Source organism: Vipera berus (assembly GCF_964194415.1).
Source record: "Vipera berus genome assembly, chromosome: 3".
Lineage (NCBI taxonomy): Eukaryota > Metazoa > Chordata > Lepidosauria > Squamata > Viperidae > Vipera > Vipera berus.
In genome coordinates, this window is record NC_138204.1 from 99,481,893 (window position 1) to 99,508,555 (window position 26,663).

Sequence of the window (26,663 nt, forward strand, 5' to 3'; positions counted from 1 at the left end):
AATGGGGCCCAATTCACTGCTGCTGAATTTCAGGCCTTCCTTAGAGCTAATTTCATCAGACATGCAACGTCTGCACCTTTTCATCTGTCTTCTAATGGTCAAGCTGAATGCATGGTGAGGACAACGAAGGAACCACTCAAGTGCATTGTCACAGGTGACTGGCATCACAGATTGGCAGATTTTCTACTCTGCCAGCATTCCACACCCTGCACTGCTACAGGAAAAAGTCCTGTAGAACTACATTGGGGGAGGTGTTTGATCACTAAACTGGACAGGTTGCATCCAGATAGAGTGGCAGCAGAAGCCTCTCGACCAAAACCCCTGAGGGGGCTGCACATAGGGGATTGGGTTTGGGCCAGGAACTATGGTCATGGGAATCTGTGGGTTCCTGGTCAAATTACCAAAGCATCCAGACCCCTGTCTTATGAAGTGGGGTTGGAAGGAGGGCGAGTTATCAGATGACACATTGATCAGCTTAGGAAACGGTTTCCAGAACAGCCAATAAGTGAGGACTGCATCATAAGTCCCTCCCAAGGTCCTCAAACTTCTGGCCAAGCCAGTCTTCACATGGATTCTCAGGACTTTTCCTTCATAACTTAAGGTGGAACCAGAGGGAGAAGTGGGGAGTCCTGGAATGCAACATGCATCCCCTGAAGGATCAAGCCATCTGAACTTCAGCAACCACTGCGCCTACTCTGCTGATCAGTCTGACTCTGGGATGGGCCAACCTGGAGAGGTCAGTCAGAGAGCATCTAATCCGAACTTCAGCAACCACTGCGCCTACTCTGCTGATCAGTCTGACTCTGGGGTGGTCCAACCAGGAGAGGCCAGCTAGAGAGCATCTAATCCCCTTGACTTAGGAGCACAAAGGGACACAAGTCTACCCAGCCCACTGGGTAAGCTGGTAGACCACAAAGTGATTGAGACTCTGAGACATTCCACTAGGGCACACAAGCCTCCTTCATATCTTGTTGACTACATTGTAAAATAAAGAGCTATAATATTGTGTATTGCTGTATGCCACTATACTACAGAAACTAGTGCTATGTTGTAACTGTATAATTATGCTATCCATGAAGCCTATTCATTCAGACGTTGTTTAATCACGTTGTAACCTATATGGGTTTTTTTTGTTCTATTACTTTTAGTGTGTTTTGATAATGGGTCTTGATAATTGCATTGAGACCAACTTATGTTAATATTGTCTGATCTAAAAGGGGAGGGGTGTTATGTACTGCGCTCATAGTAATACCACATGGGTTGCTGGAGCAGCTAACGGCTCTCCAGCAACCTAGACTACAAGTCTCCAGTGCTACAATTGGCTATCTCTAGGTGGCAATGGTTGTTTCAATCCTATTGGCTGTCGCCTAGGGGCTAGACTATATATTGCGGCTAGTTGCAGCCATTTGCTCAGTACAGATCCTGCACGAAATAAAATATGAGTTTCCCTGTACTCAGCTACCTCGTCTTCATTCCTGCACCAAAGTACCTGCTATTTAACAGCAGTGATCTCTTGGGTCTGCCTTAATCTATAGTCAATGGACTGGAAAACCTAAATTTAGGGAATCTTCCACATAGATGGCACACAGTAGTACCAGTCAGAAGCCTTACATGCTTGGACACTTATTGATCCATATAAACATTGATTAGATTTTTTACCAGCAGTAAATTGTGAGGTCTGAAGTCAACTGCTCATTTGTAGCAAAAAAAAAAAGATTTTCATAAAGAACCATTCATATTCTCTTCTTATTTTATATCACAGTTGTAACTGGAATAACTGCCTTTTAAGAACCCCTTCTCTTATGTGCCAGAATTTGTGAGACAGCTTTTTTCAAGCAGTACAGTATGTTGAGCTGGTTTCTCAGGATGTGAGGATTGCATCATTTTTTTTCCTACAGTACAGTGTCATATCACTGGAAGTTCACTTCTACATAGCACTTCAATAAGGTTACTCTAGGTAACAGAGAAATATGATTGTTCCCAAAACATGTTGCTGAGTGCCCCTAAATATTAAATTGGTCTGTGAACTTCCTGTGCCATTCTGACAACTCATAAATTCAGAGTTCTAGAACAATTAGAATTTGGTGTTTTCATTGCATTTTTGCTGGTTCGGAGAACTTTAAATATATAAGGGGTAAATCAGTGGTATTATTCAGTATTGCTTTGAATGCCTGAATAGCTAAGGCAGATCTTGTTTTCATGAATGAAGGCAAATATATGTGCCCCAGGATAATGTTGCAGGATCCAGTCTGGGTAAGTCAATGGGACCGAGGTTTAGTTTTTGGAGCTTTCGGACTCATGTTGAACCCATCTTGCAAGAACTTTTTTTTTCTTCTGAAATTATTTGTACTCCAAGAGACATGTGAATACTGCTGGAATCAACTCCAGCAGCATCTCCAAAAGCATTCTTTGTTTTTTTCTTCCCCTATTTGCATTTTCCATGAGCACTTCATTCCACCCTTTATTGTTTGGAAACCTGGCCTGCCCTCTGTCCCTCCCCCCACCTCCCCCCCCAAAACAGAAGAATTTTGGCATTTGCAAATGTCAAGTGAGGTGGCATCAGTGATGTAATAGTGAGCTGAAAGGAGCCAACGTGTGAATATAATGGAACTGAAAAGCACAGAAATCTCCTTGATTTCTGCATCCTGTACAGTCCTATAGTTATCTCATTTTCTTAAATGTTAGTAATTAATATTTTTTTCAGGGCAGTTACATTCTGGATAATTAGGTGTTACAAGATGCACCTCACTCATTTTTTTGAGACTTATGAACTTCCGATGTAATATATAACCTATTGGCCTCTTCTCAATTTATTAATATTTTTTTGTATTCTATAATCCACAATAATTTATTAATCTCTTCTCAGTAGCTTTACTTGGAATTTCTAACAGACTTCTGATCACCTCACAACCGAGAATGGCAAAATTAGTGATTTTTAGACAGGTTTCTGTATATCATGGTATCTGGTGTCTAAGATAAATTATATTAATAACATATATCACAGAACGAACACCATATATCTGGGGATGTGCAAAATGGAACAAACCTGGAATGGAACATTCCAAAGGACTCTAGTATATGCTGTTCCTGCTTTGGACAATATTATCTGAAAATGTTTAGCAGTTTCCTGAACTTGAAGTAGTTTGTAGTATTTGAATTGCTTCTACTTTGGAGTATTAACCTCTGCAAAACCATTGTACTACCCCTGGAACTGCTTCATTGGAGAGCTGGCATGCTTAGAAGTTTCAGGAATATTACATTTCACTCATACCTAGTAACACCTCTATTATGGGTATTAATGTGTGTATATTATTAGCAAACTATACTTCATTATGATCAGTGCTTTTTTTCTAAAAAAAAAAAAAAAGGTGCCGGAACTCGGAGGTGCTGTCACTGGGAGTGATGCCGGTGTCTTGCTACGGTGTCACCACCCATCCTTTCTACCCCCACTCCTGCGGCTCAGAGCCACATGCCACGGGAATTCCCCTCTCCACAGCCACTGTGGGGATTCCCCTCCCCACAGGTGCCACTCCACAGCCCATGCTGAGCCCCCACCCGGAGCTGCTCTGAACCTCGACCCAGAGCTGTGTTCCTCGTGGCAGTGGTCTCCGGCACCAAACAGCTGATGGCCTCCAGCACCAGCACTCGTTCACTTACTGCACCGTTGCTTCCAAATGCAGTAAGTGAGTGAGCAAGCAAGTGGCATTTGGAAGCATTTGGAAGCGATGGGGCAGTAAGTGAGTGAATTAGCAAATGGCGTTTGGAAGCATCAGGGCAGTAAGTGAGTGTGTGAATGAGCAAATGGTGTTTCTGAATTTCTGAAAAAGTTGAAAAGCCCTTATGTAAATGCAGCCTAAATTGTTTATTGCCATCCTATTTGCAAATAATATCTTACTTACCTAGTTGAGAAGGTGTTGGGCAGCAGGGAGGGGTGCAAAGTTCCTGCCTTTGCTGCAGACAACTTGCCTGTGCAACATTTGCCGGCCGGGTCTTTTGGCGCACTCAGCAGCAGTTCCTATTGGCTTTCAAAAGCCAATAGGCCAGGCGTAGGCAACCTTGGCTCTTTTATGACTCGTGGACTTCAACTCCCAGAAGATGTTACATAACATAACATCAACTGGAAGATGTTAAACTGTCCTTCTGTTTCTTTCCTTCCCAAAAATTGTGTTAATGAGTCCTCTCTAAGCTCTGCTGATCAGCTTGTCCTGGATTGTTTTGCCACAAAACAGAATGGTTTTCATGTTGCAGTTGAGACAGCCCATCTCATTTTAGATATATCACATATAATTGAAGATTGTAATTAGTTGCGTGTGCACATTCAGCAAGTGTGATGTATTTGTGCTGGCATTTCTAGGCCTCTTTCCAGCCACATCCAGAAAAAATTGTAACAAACATTGGAATTCTCAAGACCATTTTGGTATTTCCCAGCAATCTGTTACTGGAAGGAAAAAGCAATCCATGCTGCGTTACTGATCCCAGAGAAGCATTTGCATGTATGCAGGTATCCTTAGGGTGCCATAGTTATGGATGAGAAATATTGGTTGCAAAGTTGGCATTTCTGGTTGTAATACAGATATTTTGGACTTATTTTTGTTTCTTTGCATGTTTGATATTTTTAAAAAGGCATATGCTACTGACTACGCTTATGCACATATGTAACATCTTTTGCTAGGATACATGATCACTGCTTGTCCAGAGTGTGAAAAGTGAAAGATTGTGACTAAACAAAATTTTAATGTACAGATAATACCACTAGAAATTATTTTAGCGTTTTTAATAAATGTTTTTATTGATGTTAAGCTCACCATGGAAAACATCATACAGTATATTGTTATGTATATACTAGGTTAATTATTTAAAGACTGAAGTGCAACATAACTAGATTCTAAATAATCTATTTTTCAAAACACACAACAGTCCATACAGTAAAAGTAAAGTCCAAATTAAGAATATTTCATTCTTAAGAATTGTTTAATTTAAAGTGGTTTAGTTGTAATGGATGGTTATAGATTCAAAATAGTTTTCAAGAGTATTTACAAAAGATACTATTTTTTCATCAGCTAAATTAGACATATTACATTGAGGAAAAATGTTTCTCATTTCTTTCCTGTTACCTTTATTGATTTCATTGCAGAGATGTTAACATAGGAAATATATTATTTTGTTATCTAATTTTACCTTCCAAAAGACAGATGCAGATGAAAAATGTGAGGTTCTTTCCTGTTGGCTTTTTTGAATTAGCTGTTTTACATTCTAAAAGTTTAGTTTCTAAAGAAGTACCCTTGTAAATAATTTTAATGTCCTCCTCTAGTGCAGGGTAGGCAACCTTGGCTCTTTTATGACTCAAGGACTTCAACTCCTGGAATTCCTGAGCCAGCATGGCTCAGCTTGGAAACCTCTCTCTTTCCCCTCAGCATGGCTGGCTCAGGATTTCTGGGAGTTGAAGTCCATGAGTCATAAAAAAGAGCCAAGATTTACCCCTGCAATAGGCTTTCAAAAGCCAATAGAGGGAGCTCTTTTTTTGCAAAAAAAAAAGGTGCTGGAACACCGTTCTGAGCATTCTATGAGAAAAAAAAGCCCTGATTATGATAGATTTGATGTATTGGGTGAGAGGTCAGGTGTTCAAGGATTCTTGGCAGGAGTAGCATGGTCATTTGAGTCACTGAATTAAACTTTAGATCTTACTAATGAAAGGCTATTAAGTATTACAGACAAAAGTAGAAGATAGACACTGCCTTTATGTCAATGATGTTCCCAGATAATAAAACATTATCATTTATCTATAGAGGAATACATTTCAAAGCCGTCTTTGCCAAAACATTTGAGATAGTTTATTGCAGAGCTAAGTAATCTCCAACATTGGTTGGTATATACAGAACATGCATGGAATGAATTCAGCTACATTTCTCAATCTGTATTTTGATTTGGTGTCTGTTTGTTGCAGAGGTTAGGACACCAGGATAGAAACTGGGAGACTGTGAGTTCTAGTCCCACCTTAGGCACAAACTCAACTGGGTGTCCTTGAACCAGTCACACTCTCTCAGCCCTGGAAAGAAGGCAAGAGCAAGATTTTGAAATCTTGCCAGAAAAACTGCAAAGACCAGCCTAGGCAGTTGCCAGGACTCAACCCTCACTCAAAAGATGCACAAACATGAATGAAGGGTTGGGGGAAGTTAAGGACAAAATGAGCATCTGAAAATTTAGCAGATTTGAAGATACTTTTTCTTGAGGGGTCCTTGGTGCTCTCTGAGCTTGATTGTTTTCTTGCGTGTTTCATTACTCAAACTACGTAACATAATCAGTGCTAGTCCTAATGTCATAGACCAGCAGTGATGATATTAGCTAGTTTGGGTAATGAAACATCTGCAAGAAAACAGTCAAGCTCAGAGACCACCAAGGACCTCTCATTTCCACCCTGAGCCAGATATTCTCCTTTAGAGATCAATTGTTTTGGCTTAGGGAAGTTTTCATGAAGCAAAATAAATACCATAAGCCATTTTGCCCATTAAAAAGCCTCCAACTTTCCAAAAAAGAAAAAAAAAGAAAAACATTTTGGACTTGCCCTCTCTAGTGATATGCAGTAAGAATATTATCAACCACATTCCCCAAGAAAATACCTTATCCCACACAGTTTTCAAAAGAAAAAGCTGCTCACCCTACTTATTTTTTAAGAAATGATGGGATACAATCCAGGAAGTATTGTGCTGAAAGAAATGGGTGTTGATGAAAGATGGACTTTCATAATATTACATAATATAAAGTTATATAATGGAAGCACAGGCCAGAGAGGAAGGGCAAAATGGCACCAATTTTTGCCACAACACTATAATTATTGGCCTCTACTTGTTGTCATTTCATGTTTCTTGTCAAATCCACAAATGTACACCACTTTCTCTGCTTTCTCTCTTTGTCCTAACTTCTGCATTTTATGAAAAATCTTGAATATGTTATGTTCTGGAAACACCTGGAGAGACAGGAGGCAAACACAAGGTCTTTCAAACTGCTATGAGTCTGAAGAATATTAACGTAAATTACATTCTAACATAAATTATCTTTCAGAGAGATCAATACTTTCTGTATTTTCTGTCCTTGTTCTAAACAGAGAAAAAAAGAGCTAGGCAATCTGTTTCATCTACAATGGCTGATCTTATCTTTTGCCTGAAATGGTGTAAAGTTTCCCTCTTGAGCAGAGGGTTGGACTAGAAGATCTCCAGGGTCCCTTCCAACTCTGTTATTCTGCCTTGCAAGATCAGATAAATCAGACAGTTTGCCCCAGAAATCCCAAGAAACAAGCTAATTTTTTTTTTGCATGAAAAGACTTTTAAAATTTTCTCCACCAAGACTTGCTGCTAAATTTTATGGATAAAGATCTGATTTCTGGGATAAATGTAAAATGCTACAAGGTGCAGATCCACATTATGTATTTTAAATACAAGGTTTTTACACATCATGATTGAATAAGCAAAAAACAAACCCCTAAATAGAAGGGAAATCCTGTTTAATTCAGGGGATGACAGTTACTTAAATTAAACAGGATTTATATGTAGACATATACACATACACACAATCTTGACTCCCACTTCAAAGGAGTGAAGGGTAAATAAGGACACATTCTAAGGAAAGTTATAATCATTTACAATCTTAAAAGGCAACACTGAGAACAAAGCTTCTCTTGAGAATTACTCCCTGTCCTCCATTAGCACATCAATGCTTGAATAGATTAGTAACTGTGTTCAGATAAATTATGTTCATGAAGAACAATGTAATTGCTGAGTTTTCTAAGGATCCTAACTGTCTGCTGGTCTTAGTGGGAGACTGTTTTGATTCCCCATTGAACTTAGTATGTTCCTCTGATTTACCTTGCAAATTCTTGCCTTTTTTGAAGAGGAATGGAGAATATTAGACAACAAGAAATTGTAAGGATGTGCAATCATTATATTTCCATTAGTCTTTTTGTATTTTTTTAATGGACTAGATAAATGTAAGGAGTCCTTCCAGCTGAAGAGTTCACTTGCCCTATGCGTAGCATGATGGAACCCAAACTCCAAAAAGTGGGCAGCACCAGGAAGAACTAAATTACCTTGGAATGTATTTCAATTGACATAACAAGAATTATCCAATGATGTGCAGTTATTAAGGCTACTGTCTATATATTTAATCTTTCCCCATCAGGTTTAAATAAATGAAAGATCATCTTCTATGAACTACTACATAGGCCAATTTCCCACTGCTGTAAGTCAAGGCCAGCATTACTGTTGTTTTGTTTTAAGCTGATAGACATGTTTGAAATTGTGAGAACATGACCTTTTACAATAAGGTTGGTGTGGTAGTAATGCCAGTAGTAAAATATCAATGCAACAGAAAGAAGGCAGACTGACCTAAGGCATTTTGCCACCCACTCAGTGCCACAAAATACTTTTTGTCTTTGGCAAGTGCCTAGTTTCCAAACATTGTACTGCAGCTAGCCATCATTTTCATTTTATAAGGCCCAGAAAACTTCTTATTAATAGAGATAGTGCTTCAATTTTTTAAAGAATTAAAATATTTTTTTAAAATACTGATGGAGGTACACTAAGAAAACAGTTTGCAGAGATAAGGTTGCTTCCAAAGAGCAAATTCTTTCTGCCTCAGGTATTCTGAACAATTTGTCTATATAATAATCTATTCTATAGAATGTGAGGGTAGAAGAGAGATACAGATCTGACCATAAATGTGTAAGAAACAGTCTGCATTATTTGAAAATGGAGATATATTTATTCTGGTTAATCTGTTCATATACAGTTATACGTGGTCAACTTGTTCTGAAATACCTTTCCAGTTATCTGAAGCATAATTGGAGGACTGTGAGGTCTCACTAAAACTGGAAACCAGTTTCTACTCTTGTGCTATGCTGCTTCCTTCTCTGAGAAAATAAAGAACATCTACACTAAATCAAAAATAGCCCATGTCTTGAAATACTGGTGGAATAAACACATAGTAATTAATGGTCCCCATGTTCTAGGCAGAGAACAGAGATGTTCTTGGATTCTGTATTATCGAATCCTGTAGACTATTGTTAGAATCCTGAGAAGCCCAAAGTAGAAAACATGATTACTTATATTGTGACTGCTGGCATAAATACAAGCTCAATTTTCACCAGTGAGCAACACAATAATTAGACACAACTAAACCATGATTAATTTTTCAAATTATGAGCAATATCTCCAACTGCAGGATGATTGGAATCAAACATGAAACATCCTCTGAGGGGTCCAATATAGTTTTCTTGGCAACAATACGGAAGTAGTTTTCCCTTTGCTTTCTTCTGAAATATATATTTAAGAAAACTTTGGATTCTTCAAAAACTTTCACTAACTACTAACCCAGTTTAACCAGGGTATCTGTCACTCATACCCTCTATTTATACTCTCATTGCACTACCAAAACTGAACCTACAGTATATTTCTTGGATAGCTAGAGCCTGAGAATATTTGATGAGCTTCCCACAGTGACCCAGCTGTTGCTTAAATCATACCTGGTGTCCTCATCCAATTGTTATTTCAGAAAAGCCACCCACATGAATACCATGAATGGTGCTTTTGTTTAGTTTGGCCTTAGTTTCATCTTAAAAATTGGCTAAATCCACCTCATCAAATGAACTTGATTGCAATCTAAAGTATATATCAGAATGAATCTATTAAATGTTAAGACTTCATGTACTTTTTGCTTTTGCTGCAACTGGCACATAACTATCTGTCCTGGAAATTATTAGTTTAGAAATAATAACACTGTATAAAACTCTGGCAAGGGAAAATACACTCTCAGTTACTTTGGATTCCATCATCTTTCATCTTCAGGCAGTATGGAAATTGACAAGGATAATTGGATCTGAGAGCCAATAACATAGAAGGCAGAATGATTATCAAGGTATGCTAATAAGTGCTGATTAACTTTTCCATTTATTTACTTATTTATTTATTAAATATATGTGCCTACAACTTGATAAACCTTCTTTAATGCCTATCAAACATTTCTTGAAGAAACTGCAGTGGATTAAAATGGATTTAAATAACAACCTTTTTCAGATTTAAACATTGATTGGCTCACATGCATATTTAATAAATACTATTACTACTTAAGAGCTTAAGCAAGAATACTTAAGGACAGGTTTTATTTGTTATTGTTGTAAAAGAAGTGTTAAATTCTAGCACTGCCTTGAAAAAATCCTTAATGTATTGCAAGTGGGAAACATAAAACAATATCCTTAAATTAGGAAAAACTAATTTTGGAGATATAAAGGTAATTCAGATATAAAGGTAATAATTTAGTTTTCTAGATCCCAAGTACACCTTAATACTTAAGAAAAGTTAGATAACCAAGGTAGCATATCTTAAAAAGACATGTGATTTATTATAAACAGCTGAATAGAAGTTTATGTTGGATAGTAATTATCTGTTTTAGAACTATATTCACATATTACATTGAACCAGGATTTTTAAACTGTGGTTTGTTCAACTTTGCTATTGGGATCATCTATAAGATAAACTACATAGATCACAAGCAAAGCACATTATGGTTTAGCCTTAATGTGTGAGCTAGATCTAGGTGTGATTGTGTCAAATTGAAACTTTTGTTTTAAATTGGGTTAACTCTGAAACTAACTGAAGTTATGCTGTTTCTGTTTTTGGAAACTACATTGATCATAATGCATTAAACATGGCCAAATAATGAATTAAAGGGCAAATTTACTGTCTGAGATGAAAAACTTCCTGTTTGTAATTTCATAGTTTTATATTAGTAATCTAGATGTAAAAAATTGCTAGATCTAAGGATAACCTTTTTTCTTGTAACTGCCAAGCACTGTACAAAGTTTTACTGTTATCCATTACTAGTGAGATTTAATGCTTATTTGGGGTTGAACCCAATTAGATTTCATAGTGGTTTCATAGACCTATATCTATGTTATATTATATTTAAGGATAGATCTATGTAAGCAATACCTTTATATTGGGAAATGAGTACATTATGGTGAAAGTTGTGCTTGCTTGAAACCCCATCCAATATTTCCCAGGCTAGATGTTCTGTCAGATGGGTTGGAACAGGTTGGGATTCTGGGAATTATAGTTCAATTGTATCAAGAGATGGTCAGCTTGGGCAAGGCTCTTCTTTTGGAATCAGTGTGGCCAAGGACAATTTATACAATCAGAAGAATCGAGTGGCATCATTTTTGTCTTTTGTTCAATTATGTCTGATTCTGATAGATCCCTGCAGTTTTCTTGGCCAGGTTTTTCAGAGTTGGTTTGCCATTGCCTCCTTCGTAGTGTCACTAACTCAAGGTCACCCAGCTGACTACAACCAACAGTTTCTAGCCTGATGCTTTAATCACTACATCAAACAGGCTCTCACCAATTTATACAACCAGAAGAATCTAGGAGACGGACCACAAAGAAATCAGTACAGTTACTCAGGGATAATTCAAAAAAATAATTCCCCACCAACAGTCTGAAATGGTAGAGTTACTTGCCAAAGCTTTCTTACTAGAACCTGCAGGTTTAATCTTATGAATAAACAGCAATTTCACATGTTGTATAATCAATTCACATAGATTTCTAAACCTCTGGATTTCCACTCTACCCCTGACAATCATGATCCTCTCAATAATTAACCCATCCCACCTCTAAGAACAACCATATGTCTCATATCTTAACTCTCCTACCACAATGCCCTGTTTGATTACCTGGGACAGTAAGCTCCTAAGTTGGCAAAATGCTACAGGTTCCTAAGCCATTTGGATGACATCTGTCACAGCAACTTTTAATCACAAGTTTCCTTGGAGTCATTTAAATTGTTACATTTTGACATTTATACAATTCTTTGCACCATCTGTTTTTCCACACTAACATTCATGGATATACATATCTGCAATTGTGAGAAGAATATGTACTTTGTCGCTCTTTTCTGCACTCTTTCCAGTTGCTAAGCATTCTTGTATTGTGGCAACCAAAACTGGGCACAGTATTTTTGTGTAATTTGACTACTGCAGTGCAGAGTAGAACCATAACTTTCTATGATACCTCTGTTGATGCAGCCCAAGATTACATTGGCTCTTATACAGTATTTAACTGAATAGATACTACATGTAGACTTTGCTTGCCCATTCCAAAGACATTAGGAATCTTCAATGGTCTTTGAGTGCACTGTCCCAAGACATTTTTGATTTGGTACATTGGAGAACAGGCTATGCAACTAAGGTTTCCTTCTATTTCTGCAGCATAAAACGGCTCATTCAATGTAAAGCACCCACATGCCATGAACGGTCTACCATGAAGAAACGCTTGTGACAAATGGATGAATGAATACCTACTTAGGATGCTAAAGCAGTTGATTTCCTGAATTAGCAATGCATGAGATAACCTTTAAAGACATTTTTAACTCTGAATGTTTGAATGGATTATGGGAAGATGCTTTGCACAACACTCACTCCATTGGTATAGATCTTCCACAAACACTTTATGGCAGCAATTCACTTGCTTGGATGAATGAGCCATTGCTAAACAAACATTACAAATACATCCTCCATTCCAATGGAAACAAGACAAAATTATTTCCAGTAGAATCTATTCACAGATTCATATCTGAGTAATCAGTAACAAGGCCCATAATTTCCCTTGCAAATACTTTACCTAAAGAACACAGGAAAATGTTGATTGCTTTTGATATCATTTTGCTAATGCTAATGCCTTAAATTCATTGGCAATGCATCACCTAGTAATACCTGCCCAACTTTCTTTAGGCTTGGGAATCAAGTAGGAATGGTTCTGGTTAGTGCTTGAATAGACATTGTAGGACAGACAAGACAGTTAAAAATATGTCTAAGAAGAGGCCAAATGTTCTATGTTATTGCCAAGAAAGCGTGTACCACTCATTAGCTAGGTCAGCATTCTTCGACCTCTCTGACGTCCAAAGTGAAGAAACGCCTTTCACAATATCAACGTGCACTGGGCCTCAGAGCACGGTGGGGAGGAAAGTTACTGGACTCTGCATAGAGTCATTAGATGGGAGTTCATGGTTCCCATTGCTGCCATTGCTAGAATGGAACGCTTTACCAGATAATCACAGTCAGATCTCAACACCAGCAGTAGCAAGCACCATACCTCACCTGACACACATGGCTGATCACTTTCCTGCCCTAGATCCTGAAGCCGAAATCCTGCTTTTGTTGGGAGTAGATGCCCCTGATACCTTTGATTGCCATGGAATGGTCAGAGGCCCAATAGGCTCCCCAATTGCTCTCAAGACGGAACTCAGATGGGTCATCTCAGGAACGGTCTGTGTTGATCAGTTGCAAGCTCCAACCCAGGTGAATGCCTTCACAACTTCCATTCTTATTAATGGTAGAGCATGCCACTTGAAACCATGCCAAGAACACTTCACACTTTTGACAATCAAACCCGTTTTAGGAGCGACAGTGTTTCAGACCAGCAAAGATGACTATGACTTGGCCTTGTTGATAGAGGACAAAGAATTTCTTCAGCTCATGAATAAGGAATTTCTACAGGATGCCACTGGAAGTTGGGTAGCCCCACTACCCTTTTGCATACCCAGGCAATGCCTGCTGAATAACCATAAGCAAGCTCTCTCTCACCTCAACAGTCTGAGGAGAATCCTGAACAAGAAGCCCAAAATGAAAGCTCATCTAGTGGAGTTCATAGATAAGATGATCCAGAGCAGACATGCCGAGCTTGCCCAACCCTGAGGAAAGATGAAGAATGCTGGTATCTACCATTTTTTGGAGTGTACCATCCATAAAAGCCAGGTCAGATATGAGCAGCCTTCAATGTCTGCTCAGTTCCAAGGCATCTCCTTGAACAAAGTCCTTCTTACAAGGCCTGATCTCACCAACAGTTTGCTTGGTGTGCTCATCCGCTTCAGAAAGGAAGCTATAGCAGTCATGGCTGATATCCAATAAATGTTTTATTCATTTTATGTCAGGGAAGATCATCGCAATTACCTGCGATTCCTGTGGTTCAGCGATGAACAGCAGATGAACCAACAGATAAGAGAATACAGAATGCGAGTGCACGTTTTGGGGAATGGTTCTTCCCCTGCAATCACTAACTACAGTCTGCAAAACACCACTCATGTAGGCGAAGCCAAATATGGTGCAGATGCCAGATCCTTCATAGAATGGGATTTCTATGTTGATAATGGCCTAAAATCTGTACCCACTCCAGTAGAAACCATATACCTATTAAAAAGGACACGCCAGATGCAACCTTAGGCTGCACACAATTGCATCCAACAAGTAAGAAGTGTTGGAAGATTTCAATCCTGAAGACCATGCTTGGTCTGTGTTGGGACTTGAAGAAAGACATCTTCACCTTTTGAGCTCTGGCACCAAACACCGTCTTCACAAGAAGAGGAGTTCTGTCAACAGTGAATAGCTTGTTTGGCCCTTTAGGGTTTGCTGCACCTGTAACAGTCCAAGGGAGGCTTTTTCTGTGCACACACTCCCAAAGCACCACAGAGTGGAATGCGCTGCTTCCGCCAGAACAGAAGCAAGACTGGGTGACATGGCGTAGATCCCTAAGTTGTCTCCAAAGCATCCATGTGCAGCACACATATGTTCCCATTTCACCTGCCACCACAATGAAGATTTACATGTTTTCTAAGATGCGTCAATGAAGGCAATAGCAGCTGTAGGATACATCAGAGTCTATGTTGGGGAGAGCAACATTCACATCAGTTTCGTCATGGGAAAGGCAAAACTGGCACCACAAGAAGATCACACCGTACCAAGGTTGGAACTCTGCAGTGACGTTTTGTCTGTAGAACTCACAGACCTGATAATGAAAACAATAGACAATAGACCTTGAGCTACAACCCCACCACCTTCTATACAGACAGCAAGGTGGTGTTGGGCTACATTCAACCAAAGCAGACGCTTCTACGTCTATGTAAACAATAGAGTGGAAAGGATCAGAAGATCTTCAAGTACTGAGTAGTGGCAGTATGTGCCAACAGATCAGAATCCAGCAGATCAGGCTACGTGGTCCATTCCTGCATCACAGTTAGCAGAATTGATCTGGCTAAAGGGTCCTGAGTTCTTGGCTTGTCCAGACAGCCTGATGTCACAGAGACCAGAACATTTTTAGCTTCTAGACCCAGATCAAGATGCTGACATTCAACCTCAGGTACCCAGCAAATCACTCAGACAGGACAAGAAAATGACCGTCCAGGCCATCTGCTTGTTGACAATGATCAAAGAGAAACCACCCCTTAACCATCCCCTAGAACCAGCTCATTTCGAACGCTTTTCCAGATGGAAACCTCTTGTATTGGGCGTAGCAGTGATCGTCCATTTTCTACATCGCGAGATAAGTTTCCCAGACAGCTATCTCCAAGCTGAGAGAAAGATTCTATGAAGTGTGCAACAAGATGCATACCTGGTGGTATTCAAGTGTCTGAAAGCTAAGAAGCCTATCCCGGGTTCTAGTTCACTGCTGAAGTTGAACCCGTTCCTTGATAGCCATGACTTACTTCGAGTAGGGGGGCATCTAGATAAGGCTAAAATAGCCCCAAACATCAAGCACCCTGTCATCCTTCCTGCTTGTCAACATGTAACACACCTGCTCATCCAACACTACCATGAAACTGTCCACCATCAAGGCCAGCACTTCACAGAAGGTGCCACCAGAGCTGCTGGACTCTGGATTGTGGGAGCCAAAAGGTGCATTACTACCATTTTGTACAGGTACCTGCATTGTCACAAACAATGAGGCGTGACACAACACCAGTTGATGGCTGATCTGACACCCGAGCACCTTAGTCCCGTACCGCCATTTACCAATGTAGGCCTAGATGTCTTTGGCCCTTGGTCGGTGACTGTTCATCAGACCAGAGGTGGTCAAGCTAACAGCAAACATTGCACCATCCTTTTCACATGTCTTAGCATTCGAGCTGTTCACATTGAAGTCATCAAATCCATGGACACTTCCTGCTTCATCAAAGCTCTAAGAAGGTTTCAAGCCTACAGAGGCCCAGTTACGGTATTTAGATGTGACCACAAAACTAACTTTGTAGGAGCCTGCAAGGAATTACAGATTGATGAAGGCACTCACCTCGATTCAGTAATTGATGAATATCTAAAAGCCTAAAACTATGTATGGACATTTAAACCCACCCCCCATGCATCCCATATGGGAGGAGCATAGGAACGCATGATCAGCATAGCCCACAAAATCCTGGATTCCATGTTGACAAAGACACCCATGCTGATGCATAAGATCCTCACCACCCTCATGGCAGAAGTGGCAGCTATCATCAACGCTCTACCTTTGGTTCCAATTTTCTCGGATCCTGAAAATCCAACTATCCTCACCCCAGCCACCTTGCTAACCCAGAAGACAGGTGACTGGCCAGCACCATTGGGGAACTTTGTTCCCAAAGATATTATAAACAACAATGGAAAGAAGTTCAACTGCTCATCAACACCTTCTGGAAGGGTTGTCTACCCTTCAGTATCTCTGCAAATGGAAGACCAAAGAGCCTAATCTAGAAGAAGGAGACCTTGTCTTGTTGAGAGATAAGGACATGCATCAGAACTTATGGCCCATAGGACTTGTGCACCAAGTTCTACCCAGCTCTGATGGATTAGTTCACCAAGTTGAAGTCCAGATCGTGAAGCCACAAGAGTCATGTCGTGACTTACAGACTTTCGTTAAAAGGCTTTACACCAGACCGATCACCAACCTGGTACTGCTGTTAAGGAAGACCAAACTTGAAGATTGAACCTCAAGCTATGCATATTTTGTGTCTACTTCATAGTCGCATCGTTTGATGCTATACCTTTGTTTATTTTAGTTAATAGTTAATAGTGGAAATTTTATAATTCCAGGCAGGGAGTAGGCTGGTAAGAGTTAACAGCTACTTTAGGAATTACGAACTGTCCCCTTAAGGGATAGCCTCTTGGGTAATATAGTTTTAAGTTACTTGGTCACATCTGTGTTTTGGATTGGCCACTGGGAGAGACATTTGTTTCAATACCGGGGCTTTCCTGACTACGTGTAAACCTGCATGGCTTTAAAAATTCCAGCCAGCCATGGGAGCTCTTTGCTCCCTCAACATGAAAAAGACTACCTCTTTTCACCTACTTGTTGGGATAAGATTATGAAATGTACTTCAGAAGAATCTCTTCAGTAACTGTGAGTTAATGTTTAGAGAATGCCTGATGAATTAAAGTAATCTGCATGAAATCCTTTCCATGGACTTTATCTGCCTGTTTCAAGCAACAGCCCCCCCCCTCGCTTGAATCATCTAGTCTTCGCTGAAATGAACATAATGTATGACTGTTTGCTCAAAGAACAAAGGGGAAGAAGAAACACCTTTAAAATGAGTGAATTTGATATCAGAATACAAACATACCCAAACTACTTAAGGTAATTTAAGTTTGCAAGTATAAAAGAAGCTGTGTACCAAGCACATTGGATGCTTCCTTTACAGGAACATAACTTTATATTAGGAACAGTTAAAACAATGCTCTAAACCAAAATGTCTTGTTTATATTGATCTTTTTTTTCTTTTTTGTCTTTTTCCTAACCCAATCTGGTCAGACAAGTCTGGTGCTAACTTTCCAGCCAGCAAGGGGATCCCAAGGGGTGTTCCCACTCCCTCTATAGATCTAGTAAGATTCAGAGCACTTCTAGTTATAAAACAGAACACACTATTTTCTGCATTCAGGATCAAAGGTTGAGAGTAGGTCTACTTTACTACTAATAATTATATAGATTTACAACTAGATTTGTATGGACAGAACAATAACTTTACACAACTGTAACTGTTGAACTCAATGGCTGGAATCTCCAAATCCTGAAGCTTGCTCAGTAGCCCCTTCACACAACTTTAGAGTTTCCTTAAAAGGGCTATTCACTTTCAATAACAGTCTAATTCTTCCTTTGGCAAATGATATTCAGTTGCTTTGCAAAAAAAATAAATCACTTTTTCAGATTTGAACTCTCCTGGACCTTCTTACTGATTTTTCTAGATCCAGTCACTTCCTGTTAATTTTCTTTCCCAGCCATCACACACTATGCACTTTTCCCTTGGCATCAGTCCTCTTTCCAACTGACATGTTGGATTGATTCCCTGCAAATCCACCTGCATTAACCCAAATTGCAGAAAGGTGAAAATAGAGAACATTTCTAATTACCTCTACTCATGAGTAATAATTATTTCCTTGTTTGTTATTTTGATGGACTGCCACAATGCCAAAGGATTCCCAGCAGTTCACAAAGGTAAAATGTAGAAACCATATAAAAATAATACATAATACAAGCAATATCCAACAATACCCAACAATCCAAATAAACATGAAGTACAAATTATGTAAGCCACCAATTAGTAAACCCAGTAAACATATAAAAGCCTAAACACCCTCAGATCTGCTTCCAGAAAGCAGTCAAAGTGGGAGGCATTCCAATGGACCAGCTGTGTCCCCTTGTGCTCTCAAGTGGCGCCTTCTCTCAACTCGATTGAATTGCCTGGGCCAAAAAGCAGGGCTGTATAGGTCAGTACCAACACTTTAAATTGTACCTGAAAGCTCAGAGGATAACCAGTGCTGAAACCACAGCACCGAGTAATGTATTCCTCCCAATAAACCCCAGTTAACATATGTGCTGCTAGACTTCCAATGGAGTTCCCTGTAAAGACAGTTCCTGTAATAAAGGTCTAAGCAGTGATGAGGGCATGAGTCATCGTGACTAAAGTAAGGCTGCAACTGATATCCCAGCCAACAATAAGCTTCCCAGACTGCTGCCTCCACCTGTTGTTCCAGTAGGAACTAGGAAACCAAGACAATCCCCAAATAATAAAGCTACTTCATCCGGGGGACAATAACATCCTAACAAAAGAGACCTCTGTAGCAGATACAGAAGCCAATGGACAAATGGTAGCTACTTCTTACTATGCTTCAATTTAATATTCTCTCCCATCCTGACTCTCACAACCTCCAGACATTGGGACAGGACTTTAACAGTATCACTACTCTGGACTGGAGTAATAATGTAAACCTGAATATTCTCAGCACACTAATGATGGCGTACCTCAAACCTCACCTGGCCTTTTTGCAGTGACTTCATGTAGATGTTATTTAAGAGTGGGGAGAGGATTCACTCTTGCAGCAGCCTACAAGGGAGTAGCCATTGAGCTGTTCTCTACTTTTCAACCACCACTAACTGGAACCAGCCATTTAGGAAGGAGCTAAACCATTGCAGCACACTGCCCCCATCCCCAATTTCCACAAGCAATCCCAGAAGGATAACATACTGTAGTTGGAATACTGAAAGCTGCTGAGAAATCTGAAATGACCAGGATGGGTTCACAGATCCCAAGGAGACCTAAACTGTCATCTCCATTCTATGATCAGGCCTGAACTCTGATTGATAATCTCCTACCTCTGACCCTACGTACTTGACTCCTTACCATCACCTCAATAACCTCCCATTTTTAGGAAAGGTTGGAGACCAGGCAATAATACCTCTGGATCCAGAGAGATCCAGGGGAAATCTAATATTTAGGCTACTTGCTTTCCTAGCTGGAGTATGACTTAGAGTTTGTCTCTTTCTCCCCTTACTCTTAAGACTTTTTTCTGACTTCCTCTATCCTTTTAGGTTTTTTCCTATGTTACCCATTTCTTCCTCCCCCCCTCCTTATTTCTTCCAGATTTTGTCTTTCTGGATCAAGCCTATTTGCTTCAAAGTCCCTGCGTCTATTCTTGCCCCTTTCCTCTGTGTTTTTCTTGGCTCTCGGTCTATATGTTTGCACTTACAACTCCATGCCTTTTATACCTTTTCTAAGCTCCTAAGTTTTCTTTCTTCCTCTCATCTCTCTAGGGTGAATTCTCCCCTCTTTTTGGAAATCCCCAATTCCAATTTCTTTGCAGGGTCCATTCCATCCACCAAGAAGCCACACATCTTGTGATATAATTATAGTATCTTGTTTCTGTACAGCTTCCCTTTGAAACTGAGGCCTCTTTCCTATGCCCTGCTAATTTAAGGATCCTGAATACTCAAATTATTCCTTACCATCTTAGTTAATTCTTTGCTTTTCCAGTTTGCACCAGTTTCATGCATTTCTCCAACTTCACGGAGGCCTCCTGCATTGTAGAGAAATGGGTACTTTAACACCAAAATAGTTGGTTTCCTCAGGTATTGGCAGAGGAAAAGAGGCAGAGCATTATGTGAAAATTGTAGAACAAAGAGGTTGCTTGTGTGTGCTTGTTACATTATCACCTAACAATCTAATCAGAAATGGACCTGCTTAGCTCTCCCAAAAAGGCCCTTGCTTTATGTGTGAACTCACACTAGTAGGTCACTTATAATTCAGTATTTTGTGTAAACACAGAATTCATTCAGGAAGCAGGTATAGTCACATTATGCCAACTCACCTGAAGAGTAAACAGACCATGCCTTTTTTGTGTTTAGTAATAGTCTCTGAGCAAAAGCTTTACTTACCCATTTCACTTTACTTTAATTTGCTTATACTGAAAGGGGCCAAAAATAACTTGCTGTAATTACTTCTATTTACAGCTATGCATTTTAATGAAAAACGGTGTGTTTGAAACATTAATGATAAATCTGTTCCATTTCAGCATTTGGTCTTAAGGTACTGGGCTAGAAAGTAGGAGACTATGAGTTCAAGTCCGCCTTAGCAGTGAAAGATAGCTAGGTGACTTTGTGCCAATCACTCCCTCTCAGCCCAAATCACCTCACAGGGTTGTTGTTGTGGGGAAAACAGGACGAGGAAGGTGTGTTGGACATGTTTGGGAATTTTTGAGATTTTTTTTTATAAAAATAGTAAAAGTGGTGTGTATATGTATATATGTATGTGCATATTAACACACACACATATATACAATATATAAACTATTTTTTATTGATGCTTTGGTTTTATTTTCTTTTGTAATAATTAGATCATATTGACAATATACCATGATAGCTTTTTATAACGTGTGTGCTACTGATGGTAGGAACATTCTGTGTTCATGACTGATCATACTCAGCATTTTTATTCTGTTCATTTCTTGTAGATTGGAGCTCTGACTCTCAAAATCATGTCTTTTTAATACAGCTGTGGATTGAACTAGTGGCATTACTTCTGTTACTTGAAGCAGTTGCATTGGGTCCAGCAATGTGTCACTAGAATGGAAAACAGCAAACTAGATCCAGTTATCTTTCTGGATCAAATGCAGCATGCATAAATGGCAATTTCATGGCATTTGGAGAGTCAGGAAATTAACTTTCCACATCTGACTGGTGACTTTCTCCCAGGATGCTGGCTGGCTGCTGTTAGAAGCAGACTGTTGGGCCAGATGGATGGTAGCCTGCTCCAGCAAGGCATTTTTTTCATTCTTTAAAAATAAGTTATATAAAACATGTTGTTTTTAGATAAACAAAGACTCGGATATGCATATTAGTTAATTACCTAAATCATAACAAAGAAACATTCAGCCACCTTAAGTAGAAAGAATAAAATGTGGAAAAGTTGTAGCAACATATTAATTTAAAGACAGTGTATTTTTCTTTATTTTCCTTATGTTCAGACCGGGAATACCATTGCATAAGTAAACCTGAAAGCAGGAAACATGGCTGCAAACTTCCAGACATGCAGAAAATGTAAAGTTGCACGTATGCATGAAGGTAGTGAGGCATGTAAAAGATGGCATGGCTGGCAGAAAAAATGAGAAGGAGCATCCCAGATTATAACAGTCTTTGACCTTCCAGCATCCCTCACTAGGACTAGGGCTTGTTTGATTTGTAGTTCAGCTACATCTGATGGGCTGCAAGTTTCCATTTTTTTGTATCACAGCTTCTCCTTAATCTCTCATCACCACTACCAATATTTAATTTAATTTCAATGTGATCAGAAAACTAGAGAAAACTTGCAATGTGAGATCAGCTTCACTACGCCCTGAGGCTTTCAACAGGCTTTACACACTGAGTCAATTAACTTCACTATCTCAGTTCATTTTCTGAAAGATAGGGAACATACTGCCCAGAAAGTTGTATTGTGTTTTCTCTAGGGGCAGAGTGGATTGTTCTCTACTTGTGGAAACTTCTACTTTGTCTTAACCCTGACCCAAGGGATTCCCCTTCTCCCTAAACTAAAGGTATTGTGGTGCTTTGCCACTGTTCCCTCATTGCTAACCCTAACCCTAAGGGACAGCTTTGCTTTCTCCTCAAGTCATGGGTGTGTGGTTATTGGCTGTTTACTTTTTTAATCACTGTACAATGAGAGGAGAATAAGAAAAAAGGCAGGGAACTGGTTAACTGCCAGGATTTACACTTCCTTGTTGGTTAACTGAAATGGGAGAATTGGTCATTTTGCAAATGGGCATCTATGCAATGAGTATTTATACATATTTATTTATACATTATTCATTTAGGCATCTTTATGAAAAATATGGGCATTTATGCAATAAATGTAATGGGCATAAATGCATAGACAAAAGTAGGCTTGATTAATAATAGCTGCAATCATGGGAACCTCCCATTGATAAAAGATAGCTTTATCTCTTACCTGAATGATGTTGGTTTTGTTGCATATAAACAACAGGCTTCTAGTCAATCTTCTCAGAAAACATAAAATATTATACTTCCATGCAAAGCTATCATGTTCTTTAGTGATTTGAACCTTATCAGCAGATGCTAATTTGTATCTGCACATAGAGTATACTGCATCATCTAAGCATCTTTCTATAAGCCCTTATAAAATGCTTGATAAACTGTTGCAAATATGGATCATATTGGTAAAACTGTAAGCAGTCTGCCTCCCATAGAGTATCTTACTTATACTTAGTCACCTATTGTAATTTAGAAACTGCATCTAAACATTATTCTGCTTTAGAATTTTAGTTGATTTCCAGTTGAAGAGTAAGGTTTCTGGAACTGAGGACAATTTCATCATACCTAGGGAAACTAATTCTGAACTCACATTACTAAAGGCACTTAATGAAACAGTTGAATATTAAAAGTCACTTTTAATTCCATGTGTGTAAATATCATGGACCCCTTCATGGATTACTGCCTTGTCGTGGCGAAGGGGCTTGCGTAATTCAATGAAGCTATGAGCTATGCCGTGCAGGGCCACCCAAGACGGACAGGTCATAGCTGAGAGTTCTGACAAAACGTGATCCACTGGAGAAGGAAATGGCAACCCACTCCAGTATCTTTGCCATGAAAACCCTATGGACAGTACCAAAAGGCAAAACGATATGACGCTGGAAGATGAGCCCCTCAGGTCGGAAGGCGTCCAATATGCTACTGGGGAAGAGCAGAGGGCTAGTACTAGTAGCGCCAGAAAGAATGAAGCGACTGGGCCAAAGCCGAAAGGACGCTCAGCTGTGGATATGTCTGGTGGTGAAAGGAAAGTCCGATGCTGTAAAGATTTTTTCTCCATAGGAACCTGGAATGTAAGATCCATGAATCAAGGAAAGCTGGACGTGGTCAAACAAGAGATGACAAGACTGAACATCGACATCTTAGGTATCAGCGAACTAAAATGGACAGGAATGGGTGAATTTAATTCAGATGACCATCAGGTATACTACTGCGGGCAAGAATCCCTCAAAAGAAATGGAGTAGCCTTCATAGTCAATAAAAGAGTAGGAAAATCAATACTGGGATACAATCCTCAAAATGACAGAATGATCTCAGTTCGAATCCAAGGCAAACCATTCAATATCACAGTAGTCCAAGTCTATGCCCCAACCACCAGTGCTGAAGAGGATGAAATTGACCGGTTCTATGAAGCCCTACAGCACCTTATAGAAGTAACACCAAAAAATGATGTCCTTATCATCATGGGGGATTGGAATGCTAAAGTAGGAAGCCAAAAGATAACTGGAATAACAGGCAAGTTTGGCCTTGGAGTACAAAATGAAGCAGGGCACAGGCTGATAGAATTTTGTCAAGAGAATACGATGGTCATAGCAAACACTCTTTTCCAACAACCCAAGAGACGGCTCTACACATGGACATCACCAGACGGTCAACACAGAAATCAGATTGACTATATGCTCTGCAGCCAAAGATGGAGAAGCTCTATACAGTCGGTAAAAACAAGACCAGGAGCTGACTGTGGCTCAGACCATGAGCTTCTCCTTGCAAAGTTTAAGCTTAAACTGAAGAAAGTAGGGAAAAGCACTAGGCCAGTCAGGTATGAATTAAATCATATCCCTGTTGAATATACAGTAGAGGTGACAAATAGATTTAAGGAATTAGATCTGATAGACAGAGTGCCTGAAGAACTATGGACAGAGGTTCGCGACATTGTACAACAGGTAGCAACCAAAACCATCCCAAAGAAAAAGAAATGCAAGAAAGCAAAATGGCTGTCTGAGAAAGCTTTGCAAATAGCTGAGGAAAGGAGGGAAGCGAAAGGCAAGGGAGAAAAAGAAAGATATGCCCAATTGAATGCAGAATTCCAGAGAATAGCTAGAAGAGATAAGAATGCCTTCTTAAATGAACAGTGCAAAGAAATAGAAGAAAACAATAGAATAGGGAGGACCAGAGATCTTTTCAAGAAAATTGGAGAGATGAAGGGAACGTTTAATGCAAAAATGGGCATGATAAAGGACCAAAATGGCAGGGACCTAACAGAGGCAGAAGAGATTAAGAAGAGGTGGCAAAATTACACAGAAGAACTTTACAAGAATGAGCTTAACGTCCCAGATAATCACAATGATGTGGTCACTGACCTCGAGCCAGACATCCTAGAATGTGAGGTGAAGTGGGCCTTAGAAAAGCTGAGCAACAACAAAGCTAGTGGAGGTGACAGTATTCCAGCTGAGCTATTCAAAATCTTAAAAGACAGTGCAGTAAAAGTGCTACACTCAATTTGCCGGCAAATTTGGAAAACTCAACAGTGGCCACAGGATTGGAAAAGATCAGTTTACATTCCAATTCCAAAGAAAGGCAGTGCCAAAGAATGTTCAAACTATCGCACCATTGCACTCATTTCTCATGCTAGTAAAGTCATGCTTAAAATCCTACAAGCTAGACTTCAGCAGTATGTGGATCGAGAACTACCAGAAGTACAGGCAGGATTTCGAAGAGGCAGAGGAACTAGAGATCAAATTGCCAACATACGCTGGATCATGGAGAAAGCTAGGGAGTTCCAGAAAAACATCTACTTCTGCTTCATTGACTATGCTAAAGCCTTTGATTGTGTGGATCATAACAAACTGTGGCAAGTTCTTAAAGAGATGGGAGTACCAGACCATCTTATTTGTCTCTTGAGAAACCTATATGCGGGTCAAGAAGCAACAGTGAGAACTGGACACGGAACCACTGATTGGTTCAAAATTGGGAAAGGAGTCCGGCAAGGCTGTATACTGTCGCCCTGCCTATTTAACTTATATGCAGAGCACATCATGAGAAAGGCAGGGCTAGATGAATCAAAAGTTGGAATTAAGATTGCCGGAAGAAATATCAACAACCTAAGATACGCAGATGATACCACTCTAATGGCAGAAAGTGAAGAAGAACTAAAGAGCCTCTTGTTGCGGGTGAAGAAGGAGAGTGCAAAACTTGGGTTGAAACTTAACATTAAGAAAACCAAGATCATGGCAACTGGCCCTCTCAATTCCTGGCAAATAGATGGGGAAGAAATGGAGGTAGTGACAGATTTTGTTTTCCTGGGCTCCAAGATCACTGCAGATGGGGACTGTAGCCAAGAAATTAAAAGACGCTTGCTCCTGGGGAGGAAAGCCATGGCAAATCTAGACAGCACACTAAAAAGCAGAGACATCACCCTGTCAACAAAAGTGCGTATAGTCAAGGCTATGGTCTTCCCAGTTGCAATGTATGGCAGTGAAAGTTGGACCATAAGAAAGGCTGAGCGCCAAAGAATTGAGGCCTTTGAACTATGGTGCTGGAGAAGACTCCTGCGAGTCCCTTGGACTGCAAGGCGATCAAACCGGTCAGTCCTAGAGGAGATCAATCCTGACTGCTCTTTAGAAGGCCAGATCCTGAAGCTAAAACTCAAATACTTTGGCCACCTAATGAGAAGGAAGGACTCACTGGAGAAGAGCCTAATGCTGGGAAAGATCGAGGGCAAGAGAAGAATGGGACGACAGAGAATGAGGTGGCTGGATGGAGTCACTGAAGCAGTAGGCGTGAGCTTAAATGGACTCCAGAAGATGGTAGAAGACAGGAAGGCCTGGAGGAATGTTGTCCATAGGGTCGCGATGGGTCGGACACGACTTCGCAGCTAACAACAACAAAAATATCATGGAAATTATTATTCAGTCAACACACCAAAAGATCCCAGACTGAAAAAGACTATATCTGAGTTCTATAATGACCTTTAAGTTTAATTTCCACAGAGATTCCTGTTCTTCACTTAAATATTTTCTCTTCACTTGGAAATTTCCTTGTGAAATAAAGAATGGTTATTACAATAGCTGAGACTGTTTCTTAATTGCTACATCAACCCATGTAGTTTGGGATTCTATAATTAGGAATAATAAAGTTAGGTATTCTACTAAATGAGATCATTCAACATCTTCCCACCATAATTCCCACCCTGGATATATTATCTTTTATTTTCCCTCAATGACTCTACCTGAAGAGGTGTTTAAATCAATACTGTGGCATGGTATACATGCTTTTTGAATAACTATAAAT

The 26,663-nt window shown here is 39.7% G+C and overlaps 1 long non-coding RNA gene across 1 annotated transcript in view; it reads right to left on the reverse strand.

Moving 5' to 3' along the window:
* The window catches only part of LOC308665964, a 38,215-nt gene extending 19,557 nt beyond the window's left edge, over nucleotides 1–18,658 (reverse strand). The window contains exon 1 of the long non-coding RNA XR_014026002.1: nucleotides 18,571–18,658. This is a non-coding gene — a long non-coding RNA (uncharacterized lncRNA). The remainder of the gene's footprint in view (nucleotides 1–18,570) is intronic.
* Nucleotides 18,659–26,663: the final 8,005 nt, after the last annotated feature.